This window comes from Numida meleagris, chromosome 2 (genome assembly GCF_002078875.1).
Source record: "Numida meleagris isolate 19003 breed g44 Domestic line chromosome 2, NumMel1.0, whole genome shotgun sequence".
Classification (NCBI taxonomy): Eukaryota; Metazoa; Chordata; class Aves; order Galliformes; family Numididae; genus Numida; species Numida meleagris.
Window position 1 is genome coordinate 82,306,766 of NC_034410.1, and position 13,736 is coordinate 82,320,501.

General features: G+C 44.2%; 2 long non-coding RNA genes across 2 annotated transcripts; one reads left to right on the forward strand and one right to left on the reverse strand.

Moving 5' to 3' along the window:
• LOC110394904 lies at nt 3,238-12,161 on the reverse strand. The gene is made up of 3 exons (XR_002436017.1): nt 11,778-12,161; nt 11,232-11,329; nt 3,238-5,978 (listed from the first exon to the last, which is right to left on the reverse strand). It is a non-coding gene; the product is annotated as an uncharacterized LOC110394904 (long non-coding RNA).
• Nucleotides 4,307-9,731, forward strand: LOC110394905. The gene is made up of 3 exons (XR_002436018.1): nt 4,307-4,444; nt 6,996-7,096; nt 9,437-9,731. It is a non-coding gene; the product is annotated as an uncharacterized LOC110394905 (long non-coding RNA).

Below are 13,736 nucleotides of genomic sequence, written 5' to 3' on the forward strand. Positions count from 1 at the left end.
GTAGGATGCATAAGAATAACAGATGTAGTTTACCAGCCTCTTAAAAATGAATATTTGAAATAACAGCTCATTCTGGGGGTAATACAGAATGGGAGGCTTGATTTTGTCTTAAGAAACACACATAAGTTTGACCAAGAATACGAGCCACTAAGAGATAATCCTCATGGCATAATCAGTAATACCATCTTCCCTGGAAGGGGATGTGATTCCCTCTGCCTCCCACTCAAAAAAAAAAAAAACAACAACCAGCCAACAACAACGGAAACCTCAGACCAGCACAGACCTGGGGTATTTAGCTTAAAAATGAGGACCGAAAAATCAATGAACACCAAGTTATTCAAAGGAAACTTTCACTTGGAGATCTACAGAATGTACTTACTGAAAACAGAAAAGAAGCACCAGAAGAAGAAAAATCCAAATGGATTTCAAGCAAGAAGAAAATTCCAAGCCAGAAGGAAAAACTGAAACCACAACAGGAAAGCTGAGGGCATGCACTGCCAAGAAAACAGCCTGCAAATGGTAATTGAAACCCCAAGGCAAGCCAAACCAGAAGCATCTCCTACAACAATCCCTCTGTCAAAAGGACCATTGAAGCAAAGCCTAAAAGGGAATGAGTTCACCAGAAAATGAAAAATAACTTGGCTAATATACAAAGTGTTTTCCATCAGCGAGCACACTTAGTTTCTCAAACTGTATGGCTACCCAAGGCTGTGCAGTCGCCACCTGAAAAACTTCAAAGAACTTAAGCAAATGAAGAAATGACACATCCACATACAGGCAGACATTCCAGATTTTGCTCTGACCAGCACTCTGGCACTTCCTCTGTTCCTACCACCACTTCTTTCAGCCAGCTTGTCTAGATAGGGATATTTGCCCTGTGCTGTAACTCCGTGTACAAACCCTTAATGTAAACACGTGCATTGCAAATGTTTTGTTAGGAGCTTGAGGTTCATGAGTACTATTTGAGTTTGTTTGCTTTTTGCTATTTATGAGTTTGTTTGCAGATGACACCAAGCTGAGCGGTGCAGTCAATACATTGGAAGGAAGGGAAGCCATCCAGAGGGACCTGGACAGGCTGGAGAAGTGGGCCAACTATGTTCTGGGCTGCATTAAAAGAGGAGTGACCAGCAGGGAGAGGGAGGTGATTGTCCCCCTCTACTCAGCTCTTGTGAGGCCCCAGCTGGAGTAATGTGTCCAGGCCTGGGGCCCCCAGCACAAGAAAGACGTGGAGCTCTTGGAAAGGGTTCAGAGGAGGGTGACTAAGATGATCAGAGGGAACTGGGCTCGTTTAGTTTGGAGAAGAGAAGGCTCTGGGGAGACCTCACTGTGGCCTTCCAATACTTGAAGGAAGCGTATAAACAGGAGGGGGAACGATTGTTCACGAGGGTGGATAGCGATAGGACAAGGGGGAATGGTTTTAAACTGAGACAGGGGAGATGTAGGTTGGATATTAGGAGGAAGTTTTTCACACAGAGGGTGGTGATGCACTGGAACAGGTTGCCCAGAGAGGTTGTGGATGCCTCGTCCCTGGAGGTGTTCAAGGCCAGGCTGGATGTGGCTCTGGGCAGCCTGGTCTAGTGGTTGGCGACCCCGCACTCAGCAGGGGGGATGAAACTCGATCTTTGAGGTCTTTTTCAACCCAGCACCATTCTATGATTCTATGATTCTATGATACTATGATACTATGGGCTTTTCTCTGGCCACCTATTAAGTGGCTTCCATTTAATTTGGCTGACACAAATTCTCATCTAGATGAGCCCATGTACAGGGCGACACAGAAGGCAAATATCGTCCTTGGGCTCTTGGAAGAACCAAGACCATGAGCAGTGCTGGGGATGGTCACCACCACAAGACTACTTGGTTTTACTTGGACATTCTTTTCTTTTTCTTGGCCCAGACTTTACATACACATATACAAGACACCTCCCACACATACACACAGTCTGTTATAAAAATAGCACAACTGGGGAAAGGATTGTATGAGCACACACAAGGGGATGCACCTTTTAAGTAGTTTATGGTAGTTAAGCAAAAATTAAGGGGTAAACTTTGTTTTCATTTGCTAAAATATAAAGTTGCTGATGAGCCACTAAGAGCTATTCAATAGATTGTCTATTACAGGAAATTTTGCCAGGATGCTAAAGTGGTTTATGGCCATCTCGGGTATCTGGGGAAGAGGAAAATGGCTCTGGTGTTTTTGAAGTTTCAAGAGGTTTTGAGAAATCCAGACATCTGCATTTTAATCTTTGGAAAATCCTGAGGTCAGCAAGACTATCGTCCGCAGGACTTAACCACAAGTTGGACCCACCTTTTCGCAAGTCTAAAAGTCTTATGATTGCCATAAAAAACTCTTTCTCTTGTATGTACTTGTAATGATGGGGTTTGCTCTGCTAGACATTTGTTTTCAAATGACAGGGTAAGAACATGATAATTCATGCTTTCTTCATAACCGAGTTACTAGATGCACCTCAATGGTGAATTTAAATAACTGCAGCTTTCCACCTGCTTCTTTGTCTGCAATGCATCTATGGCAGCTGCTCATGTCAGCCCAATTGCAACCACAAAACAAGCAGTTCAAGCAGCACTGAGCAGTTGCTGAGCACAAACCCAGAAGGAGGAAACTTAGGATGTGATACCCAACAGCCTCAGCACCTCCTGGCCATCCGTGTATGTACCAGCAGGGTTTGCTGATAGGTACACCTTTTAAAAGTTCCACTTTTCTCTCTCATTCCTGTTACTTCCATATTTCAAAGTCAGTAAAGAGGCAAGAGCAGGCCTCAATCTTCATAATATTGAGATTGAGTTGAGTAAGACATTGAAGCAACTACCTCTGTAAGCAGGGATCTCCAAGTAACAACGACTTCCCTCTTGATAAAAAATGAATCATGTCAAATGTTCAGATTTACACACCCTTTCATATGTACTAATCTGCACCGCCTTAACTGCCTTACACATTTCTAGTGTTTTCTTTGGCTTCTCACATCCTCTGTTAATCAAGCCTTATTTTTCCATGACACAGGCAGCTATCTTGAACTTTTCTAGAAGCCGATATGACACAACAACCTTTGGAAAATGCAATAAAGCATGGGTGCACACCCAACGGGATATCAACGGTAATTAGAGCCATTGCTCATTAAAAAGTGAAAATAGTTGAACTGTGCTGTGCAGTGAAATGGTGAGTGCTATGGCAGCAATCCTACACTACTCCATAAATAAGAGGGGGGAAAAAAACATTAAAGCCATCTATGGCACTTATTTTCAACAAGGGCCCTCAAATCCAGGTATTTAGAACAAAGAACACAGTGTATTTGATTATTTTTTTCTTTTTTTTTTTTTTTCAACTTTCTGCTTCTAGACTGGACAAATTAACATCATTGTTTTCTTACTACAAACCTCTGGAGACATCACAGTTCAACAGTGTTTTTCTGAACACTCAAGTTAAAAAAGAAATCAGCCAGCTACTGAGCTTTAGAGGAAAGGGGAAGGCAGAGGCATCTCCATTCATACATGCAAGTGAACACGGTGTCAGCAGAAGTATCTCAAAATCTTTTCCCGCCATCCCAGAGCCAGTGTAGCTCATTAACACTTGCCACAGAGATGATCTTCAATGAAAAGACTCGTCAGCTTCTCCAGTGAGCCTCACCACCTCACTAACCCTATCCCTACCTACACGCTGCATTAGGCAGAAGCCAGGAGAGCAGCCTCACCACTGAGTACAGCCCCAGCCCTGTGCTGAGTGACTGAGGCTGCTCAAAACTGCAGGGATGTGAACTTCACAACACAGGAAACGCATGTGCTGCCAAAAGGAGAACTGCAAAAAGAGGAAAGAAATATGACTTTTGTCCAATCCGCAGCATATTTCTGTAAAAATTAGCCATTCTATATTGACCATTGTATCTTCATCTCTATTTTCTTAGTGTTTAGGCTTCAGTGGAGCAAAGTTTAGTTGGTGTTTGGGAAAGGAATGAGAAGTTTGGGAAATCAGTAGTTGCTTGATGGCAGGGAAGAGCTAAGAAAACTTTCTGAATCGTGCAGCTGAGGAGCTCTGGGGCCACACCAGCAGTGCAATGCATCTGTCCAGGCTTCCTAGGACATGCAGATGCTTGGCTCTGACGGGCTGATTTCCTGGAAAGGTTCCCTTCTCCCTCCTGCTGTCACCTGCAAGAAAGAGCCATGCGCTGTCATGAGATCACAGCAGCAATGCCTACAGCTGGGCTGGCCATGGCCTGTGCTCTCTCTCAGCAGTGTTATCCAATTTCCGCTCCAAGCAGTGACGCACAGTGACATTCCTCCGCAAGCAGGGACTCCAGGAAGTGGCTGTTTGGCTTGGACGGAGGCACAGTGACACAGACACAGGTGGCTCTGTCCATTTGGCACACGGTTGGGCCCACTGCCAGCAGTCCTCCTGCCCTCCCCAACAGTGACCCCGGGCACCAAGAAGCAGGTGAGAACAGCCCCCTCACTGCAATTCAGGAGTAAACTTATTTGAGTTCATGGCCTAAGTACCTGTGCAACTCGCTGGGTTTTCTTGATAAACCAGCACAGGCTCCAACAACAGGAAGAGGTGAGATCTCACTTCTGCAGCACATTTGGGGAAAATTATGACCCCTACTGGGAAGCCACATGGCGGCGGACACATTATTTCCTCCGTATTCTCAGCCAAGGTCCCACGTCCAGCTGACCCCGCTGCAGGAGGGAACTCTCCTCTGCCATGGAAGCTGCCTCCAAAGCTGAAAGATTTATTCACTGAAGCGACAGTAACCTCAGGGTCCATACAGTTTTGATTTAAAACTCTTCTTCAGCTTGTTTTTTTTTCTTCCTCTCTTTTTAATGTCTTCCCCCCCCCCCCCATCTTTTCAGTGTGTTCACTGCCATCTTTTACCTTTTACCCAGTGGTACTTTGCTCCACTGGGAGAAAACATCAACATATCAAATGAATTTATATAACAGACAAAGAAAAACAAAGATTCCCACTCTTCACATTAGAGGCTCCTTCATTTTCTTGCTGGTCTGCACATGTTTCATTGCAATTAATCATTTTATTCTGAATAAAATCAGATGGAAGCCTATCTCCACCAGGTGAAGGCAAACAGCCCACAGGCTGCCTTGATCAGTATGCTGAAGCTGCTTCTAACAGACTGCACCATGAGAGGACCACTTGGTTAGGATGCAGAAAGAGATTCTCCAGATGATGATGGTGAATGCTGCATGAGAAGGTGTATCTCAGAAGAAAAGTACAACTCTTCTTAATGAGGAAGAGGAAGACAAGCTCACAGAACTCTGCTTCAGTGGATACTTCCCTCCTGCTGCTGCTGTCTGTGGAACTGAGGCCTCCTTTGGCCACCATGAGCAGTGAGTCAGGACTTGGAGCTCCTACCACTCTCAGCCCCTCTCTCCTTTTCATCACTGGTCTGGCAAAGGAAATGCTTCCCACACGATCTTTGTGCCAAACCCTGCTGGAACTGCAGTTGTGTCATGGTGCTCTCATCCCAAATAGCTCAGCTATGCTGGCTTCTGCATTTAGGAGCTGCTGAAAATTTCTGCTGCCCCAATAGAGTACATTTCTTGGTAGGCATAGCAAGTCTGTGATTGTCAGCAAGACCAGAGCATGAGGAACTGAAAGCCCAATATTGCACAAAAAAAAAAAAATCTCTGCTAAAGATTTTATCCACAACTCTATTCTGGAGTTAAAACAAGTTTACTGCCAGCTACAGTAACTGAAGTGCTTGGTAAAACTAATTTATTGTACTTCATGCTTCTCCTGACCACAAGTGGGTAACGTTTGTTACAGGCTTTTCTTATAACCACGCAGTGAAGAGGTTCAATAAGAACAATTTTTGCCTATGGGTTGCTGAGCGCTACACCAATACCTCAAAGTAATTTTTGTTCAGGAATCAAATACACTGTGTGATTGGTCACCCATGTTAAACAATATGGTTTCTATTCCCCAACCAGATTCCAACAAAGGCCAAGGCTATCTGTAAAAAAAAAAAAAAAAAAAAAAAAAAAGCATTGAAAAGGGATATAGTGAGGTAGACAAATTTTAAAAATTCAGCAACCACCACTCCTCTTGCAAAAGGAAGTACCTTATGTAAGGCTGTACACGTGCAGTTTGGCCTTCAGTGCACCTATTTTTTCTCCACTTGCAGATAGACCTATCTAGATGGTGCTTCACTCAGCACATCTACTCAGAGCCCTGCCCTGTGCACACATGCTTTGAGTTTTTGTTGCAGAAGGTGTTGACTGGTCTCAATTTGGCTTAATTTACTGCTTTCAAATCTAAATGCCAACCTGAAGGTTCCCAGAGATGCTTGCTTTTGTATGGCACGTCTCTCATTATTTCACCTATTTACTAGCTCTATGAATGGGCCATCCCTGCTTTACATCATGCTGAGGCCAGCTAAGTGGAGCACCCCAGGTGTGCAGAGGGTACAGGACTGCCCAGAAGGTTGTGAGTCTCCTTGGCTCCTGTAATTTTGCACCTCATTGAGCTAACAGTCCACCTTTGTCATCCACTCAGTCACTAGGAAGAATGATGATAAGGCAGAAGCAATGTGTGCTTGTAGCCAAAGGATCGCTCCTTTGCATTTTGAGAACCACGATCCCTTGTTTTCCTATGCCCTAAAACTCAAGCTTACACATTTTAAAAAGCATTTTAAGATGCACGCACCAGATAGCAGGGATAATTGCAATCGGAATGTCATAATGAGCTGAGTGTCAGCACTGCCAGATGTGACCATCCCAAAAACCTTAGCAAAACTCTTCTATCTGTGGATTGAGACACCTCTGTATTTTATTCGGTAATCCAAGCTCTGCAACTTTCCATGCTAGAGGCAGTGTAGGATATTTAAACTCCACTTTTTAGGTTATTAGGTTATGTTATGTTCAAGTCCACCAATCAACTTTTCAAGTTAAGGTCTGCATTCTGCATTTTTGACTGGTGAATATATTGTTTCTTAGCCTTGATGTAACATAAATACTTGGCTTTCATACAGATATAATACCAGTTCCAAAATATTTGAGCAGTTACGCATCCTGGACATGGACAGCTAGCACTGCAGTACATTGTAAAGACTTCAGTAACTTCACAAAACAGGTAAGAACCACAGAATGGTTTGGGCTGGAAGGGACCCTTTATGATCATGTAGCTCCAACCCCCCTGCTGTAGGCAGGGACACCTCCCTCTAGACCAGGTTGCTCACAGCCCCATCCAGCCTGGCCTTGAATGCTTCCAGGGTGAGGGCATTCACAGCCTCACTGGGCAACCTGTTCCAGTGTCTCACCACCCTCGCAGTAAAGAATTTCTTCCTGATACCTAGTCTAAAACTACCCTCTTCCAGTTTAAAGCCATCTCCCCTCATCCTGTCACTACATGCCCTTATAAAAAGTCCCTCCCCAGATTTCCTGTAGGCCCCTTCAGGTACTGGAAGGCCTCTATAAAGTCCCCCCAGAGCCTTCTCTTCTTCAGGCTGAAGAGCCCCAGCTCTCTCAGCCTGTCCTCGTAGGGGAGGTGCTCCCACCCTCTGATCATCTTCATAGCTCTCCTCTGGACCTGCTCCAGCACTTCAGTATGTTGGAGGCCTCAGAACTGGACGCAGTACTCCAGGTGGGGTCCCACAAGAGCAGAGTAGAGGGGCAGAATCACCTCCCTCGACCTGCTGGTCACATTTCTCTTGATACAACCCAGGGTATGGTTGGCCTTCTGGGCTGCAAGCACACTTTGTTGGCTCACGTTCAGTCTTTCATCAACCAACATTCCCAAATCCTTCTCCTCAGGGCTGCTCTCATGCCATTCTCCTCCCAAACTGTATTTGTGCTTGGGATTGCCCCAACCCAGGTGCAGGACCTTGCACTTGGCCTTGTTAATAAGGAGTAGTTTATTCTAATACAATATAGAAATGCGGTACTGTTGTTGCTGGTCTTTCAATGGCAGTTGGCTCTGACTGCTTACTATCCACAGCAAGAATGTGTCAAGCTCAGGGAATCTGGATAAGGTTTAGAAGTCTACATTTCATTTATTTAAGCTCACATGAGCATGATTAGAAAATGTACATTGGTCTCTTTTAGCCAACACTAACTTTAGGTTTTCAATAGTGAAAGTGTATTTACACTTTAACATGTATTTTTTCTGAAAATGTGCATGCTGCTGCAGATCAATAAGAGCGATACACACAACCTCTAAGAAAGCACAGCAAAAAAACATGAGGAAATATGAAGTGCTGAGAGTCGAGTAATGAAAATTAGAGCCTTGCCAAACCCCTGCTTATGTAACCAGCTGTTTGACAGCATTGCGCATGTATAAAAGACTGAATAACAAAAAATGAATACTGACTCCTCTGATACTTATACAGGTAATCTCAGGAGGCTGAGACAACTTAAATACTGTGTTACACAAATGCAAGCAGAAGCTGAACGTGGCTCTCAACTCCAACACAACCTCTACAGTAGTCAACGTGATTTCTCAGATAAATCATATGTCATCATTAAAGACTGCATCTTGAAAAATAACATTTTAAATGAGGATTCAGTTAAGCAAGCAAACAAAATCTATTCTGCATACCAGGCAACAGATGACATAAGTGAAACTCTTTTAAAAATTATGAAAAAACCTAGAAAAATTCCATATAATGTGCAGCAAATTCAATGATAATTCAAAGTGTAACATCTGCAGAAACTATCAGCAAAATACATTTACTTGGCACCAAAACAGAAAATATTTTGGCGTATTTCAGCAAACGATAACATAAATATCTGCCAAAGAATAAAACAAGTTACATGGAGACATTACTATGTCTAATGGGGGAATGTGTTTAACACTTCATACTGGTATTTGAACTCAATCACATATATTCCTGTTAAGATGATATTTTATAACCTATTTATAGAAACTCATCCTGTCTGCCACATCTTGCTTCAATTAAAATTTGATCTTGAAACAACGCAGAAGGATGAAATTGGGGGGGACCCCATGGAACAGGGTACCAACAATCTATTGAAGTGTAGGCTGCACTTTCACTAGCCTGAAAAGCTGGAAAGTCTCCTTCTACAGCAGGAGTAGGACAGCTGGCATGGGAGAAGCTGGCAAGGACTGTTCATCTGTATGAAGCTCCCAAGTTTTTGTCTTTTTTCAAACAGTTCCAAATCTACTTGCCCTGCTACTCCCACTTCTTCTGTCTTTTCATGTGATTTTTTTTGTTTGTTTAAGAGTGAAAGACCATCGCCCAGCTTGGAACAAGCTTTCCCATTTCACATCTATTGAATCAATGGTGTTTGTGTATTTCTATTTCAAACATGTTTCTGAGATGCAGATACATTCTGAGCATTGCTGAACTCAAATCCTGGCTTGCTGGTGATTTTCTAACCAAATTCCACAATCTCTCCCATGTGCTGCAACACCAGCCTTCCCAGGATTTACTGTTACTTCTCCTTTCCACAGGACTCCTGCCTGCAATATCACCTCTGGCTCCCTCCTGAGACACCCAGACCCTCCCTGAGTACAACTGAGATCTGTTTCACATTTCCAACTGGCTAAAAGTGATTTGTGTGGACACGAATACAGTAAGAAATAAAATTGCAGGAGGAAAGAACTATAGAAAGGTTGAAGGGCTAAAGAGATGTTCTGTACCTCTGCATCCTCAACTGAGGCTGAAATAAGCTGGTACAAAACCCACTGGAGAAATGGTAGAGAAAAGTTGCACCACACCTTATGTAAAATAAAAACACCAAAACCACGGCTGCCAGTGCCTTCACCCAGCACTTGTGGTGAGAAGCAAGATGACTCAGGAGCATTGTCTTGTATTCTCAGGCTGACAGAATACAAGCTCGATCTTGAAACCACAGTAAAAGCTGCACGTTTTCACAGCTGATGACAACAGGCATTCAGAATTGGCCAAACATACAAAACAAAACTCATACCTGACCTGAAGAACAGTGAGACACTTGGCCATCTCCACTCTCACTCCTGGGACTCCTTGCTGCCCCACTGTTCCACAGCTCTCCTCTCGACTCTGTCTCCTTGGCTTGTCTTAGCCCTACAGAGTAGGCTCCAGCCATCCTCCCTGCTCCTGTATCACCTGAACAGATCCCCTCCCTGCCCCAGCCATCCTCTGCACCCATCTGCATGCTGACCCAAGTCCTCATGACATCTCCTTTCTGCCTCTTGCGTTACCTTGGCATGCCATATTCTCACTTCACACACACACTCACATTCCCTTCCTCCATTCTTTTGTCTATGAAGTTGGTCAATTTTAATGTGTTTATGTTAATTGCCTTTCACTAACAGCCTTTCTGAAAAACAAAAGGCTTCCCAGAGTGTTGGTTTCCTTGGAAATGGTCAACTAAAAGCTGAAATAATAATAATAATAGGAACATTTCCACATAAGTATATAAGGCTTTTTATTCAGCATCTAGAGAAAAGGTTGCAGGTTCTGTTTGGTTGTTTGAGTTTGTTTGGTTTGGGTGGTTTTTTTTTTGTTGTTGTTTTGTTTTTTGCCTTTCCATGCCAGCTTTCTCCTCTGTTCTCCCAATCCCTCACCTCCCCAGAGCCACCAGGAAAGAGGCATGAAGCAGAGTCTCACTGCAGCCCACTTCAAAACACAGAGAGCCAGCGACCACAGTTACTGACAGCACCCTCAGTTTGTACAAGTGAGGAGCTGCATGGCAAGGCTGCCTGCCTTGGCACATATTCCTCTATTGTTAAAAAGAACAGGAAACGATGGCCATTTCTAAACTGGAAAAATTTGCAAGTAAGCTTCAGCTAACCACAAGAAGCTAAAACACACAGCAAGAATCACAAGGCTCATGACAAAAGTGGAAAAGCTGACACCTTTGATTCACAGACTGTTAAAGGTTACGATACTGCCATAAAATGCTATGGAAATGAAACCACAGTTTTAAACACTAAGCAGGTAGCTGTTTCAGCATAGAAAATCAGGGTTCATCTCTTTCACATATTTGTATGTGAGGTGATGGTGAAATTGGGCTGGTCTCAAGAAGGCAGTGGCACTCTGTACATCCTCTAAGTTGCCTGGAGCCAAGCCATTTGGAGGACAAGTCTGGTTCCCCTAACTTTCATCCCTATGATCTGGAGCTTTCTGGTGACGCTCACTCCCAAGGATGTATGGAAGGGGATATAGGACAGTATTTGAACAACAGCACATCCTCAGCCAACAGCAATTCTACAGCCAGTCTGAGTGAGTGAAGGGTTCACAACCACAAAGACACTATCCTACCTTCGTGTCTTCTGCTCTAGTAGCCACCAACTTGAAGAGTTGCTGCTGTTTCTTCTCAGTTTGTCCTTTTTCGTCTTTCATCATCCTGTTCCATTGTTCTTAAAAACAAACAAACATTTAAAAGGTGCTATATAAAGGAAGACATACGTTACACACTCATCTGCAGCATCTCACTGTAGGATGTTTCTCACAGCATGCACATAATGTTTGTTAACTACCAAAATATCACAAAGTACGCCAGTATGTTGAGTTGGCAGAAAGAGGGGAAAAGCAAATCAAAACCTAGCTTCCAACAATGACTGGCAAGCTCTGGGACTTGGCAGGAAAAACCACTGCTGCACCATCTTATGCGAGTACAGAGATTTCCCCTGTGGCAGCACTGGCACAGATGCACGCAGGAATGCCTGCACACAGGGCTGCCAGCAAGGAAGGGAGAAAAGGAAGGAGCCCTTCTTCATGGTCCCACCAATGAACCACAGTGCATGTAGGCTAGAGGAAGATAAAGCAGAGAACCAGGGCAGGATTTGGAACTTCACAAATATTTACCTTTTAAGGAGGCTAAAGGGCTTCTAAAGATCTCCCAGCACACTTCCACAAAGAGAAGCACTGGGAAAGAAAAAAGTGCTCAAGTACCTGCAAATAAGTAAGAAAGCAAACCACCCCTCTCCTCCCCACCCCAGCAGCCCTTATAAAGGTGCCCAGAGAGGCTGTAGGTGCTCATTTCCTCTGGCTTTAAAGAAACAGACACAGCAAGGCTGCTGGAGCTGGCACAGTAGCCTGAAAGCATTCAGTGATAGTCACTGTGTGGGCTAACACCTTTATAAGATTTGTGGTGCTGCCCATCTAGGTTCCACCTGCAAGGGGTAATGACAAGAGTGCTGGGAGCCAGAGGAAAAACACAGTTCCTGAAATGTGGACCCATACAGACAGTATTTGGAGAGTGACCCAGTTATGAGAAAGGAGTTTCCATTTCCTTAGATGCACAGTATTAAGATGTGGCTTAGTTAAAAAGATGAAAAGCTTGCCACAAATCTGCAGTGCTTGTTCAATAGCCACTGCCTGTATGTGCACATGGGGCTGAGCCACTACAAGGGATGAGAAGACAGAGAAGGATCACAGTATTTACCAACAGCAGACATTTGAAGCTGTGTTATGTCACTTTAAGCCCTGTTCTTTTCTAATATGTGAAGCTTTGTATCCAAAAGCTACCTCCAAAATCTTAGATCCTCTGATCTTGGTAGACTCTGCTTATTCCAGCAGAAGCTGGGCACTAATAAACAGAGACGCCACAGAGCCTGACACTGGTGTTGCACCCACCAGAGCATTCACACAGACACTGTCATTCACCAGGGTTCATATTCCCAAAGGTATTTAATTTCACTCTGCAGCCACAGGGGCTGTCCTCCACTAGTGGCTTTCTCCTTTCAGCTCACAGCAAATCAGGGGGTAGTGCCAACACATCTTAATTTTATGCCTCTGAATCCCATGCAGAGTAAAGGTAGATTGCCCAGGAATGCAACAGATAAGAGAGAAGAGCCAGCTGAAAAGGCAAATACCTGTGAGCCTGAGCTTATGAGCCTACAGCTGCTGGGCAGTAAACATTCATTCATTCAGAGATGGAAAAATGAACAGGAAAATTGACACGCTGCCCCTCTGTGCTGCACAAACCCAGATGAAAATAATTAAAATGCATCTCACTGCTTGTCATGTGCCGCCTGAACAAAGTGTAAGTGCACTGCGCTCCTCCAGTACTCCGGAGTCACGGAGCAGGGATAGACTTCTGTCAGCCACTGAAATAGGGGAAGTAGTCACTTCAGCTTTGCAGACTTGCATGGAGCACTGGGAGACAACCACCAGCCCCGTGTAAGCACTGCTGGAGAGCGCTGACTGCCTCTCGGCTAAGGCAGCATCAAGAGAGCACAGAGGGACAGACGGCTCCCACAGATGATTCTGCACATTGGCAATGGATGTTTACTGCGAAGTAGGAGAAACATGGCAAGCGGTGATCGTGCCTAAAGATGTGTAGAGATCAACTGCAGAAAGGGAATTCAGTGTAACCATCTTCACCACAGTTGGATTTTGCTCTAAATCTCCCCCACTTGCTAGGAGAAGCTATAACCATCTCCGGCGATTTCAGCTGGGGCTGTCCAGATGCTGTCAGCAAACGGTTTGAAGCTCCTGCAGTCGAGGGATAAGCAGCTTTCATGCAGAAAAAGCTCTCACATCAACATTTTTTAAAACTAGATTCAGACATCAAGCAAGGAAGTCTTTAGAAGCTGCCGTTGACGCAGACATCGTATAAAGGATGACTGCTTTCCCCTCAAACTGCGGGAAGGTAAAGAAGGGCACTCTCCCTGCCAGCGTGCTGAAAGCAGCTACAGGCTACACCTGTCACTTCATGCTCAGCTTAAAAAGAAGCTGAATATAAATGCAAAAGTACAAAATGTATTGGATGACAAAAAAAAAGAAAAGTCAGTAATACTTTCCACTAATTACCACTAACTG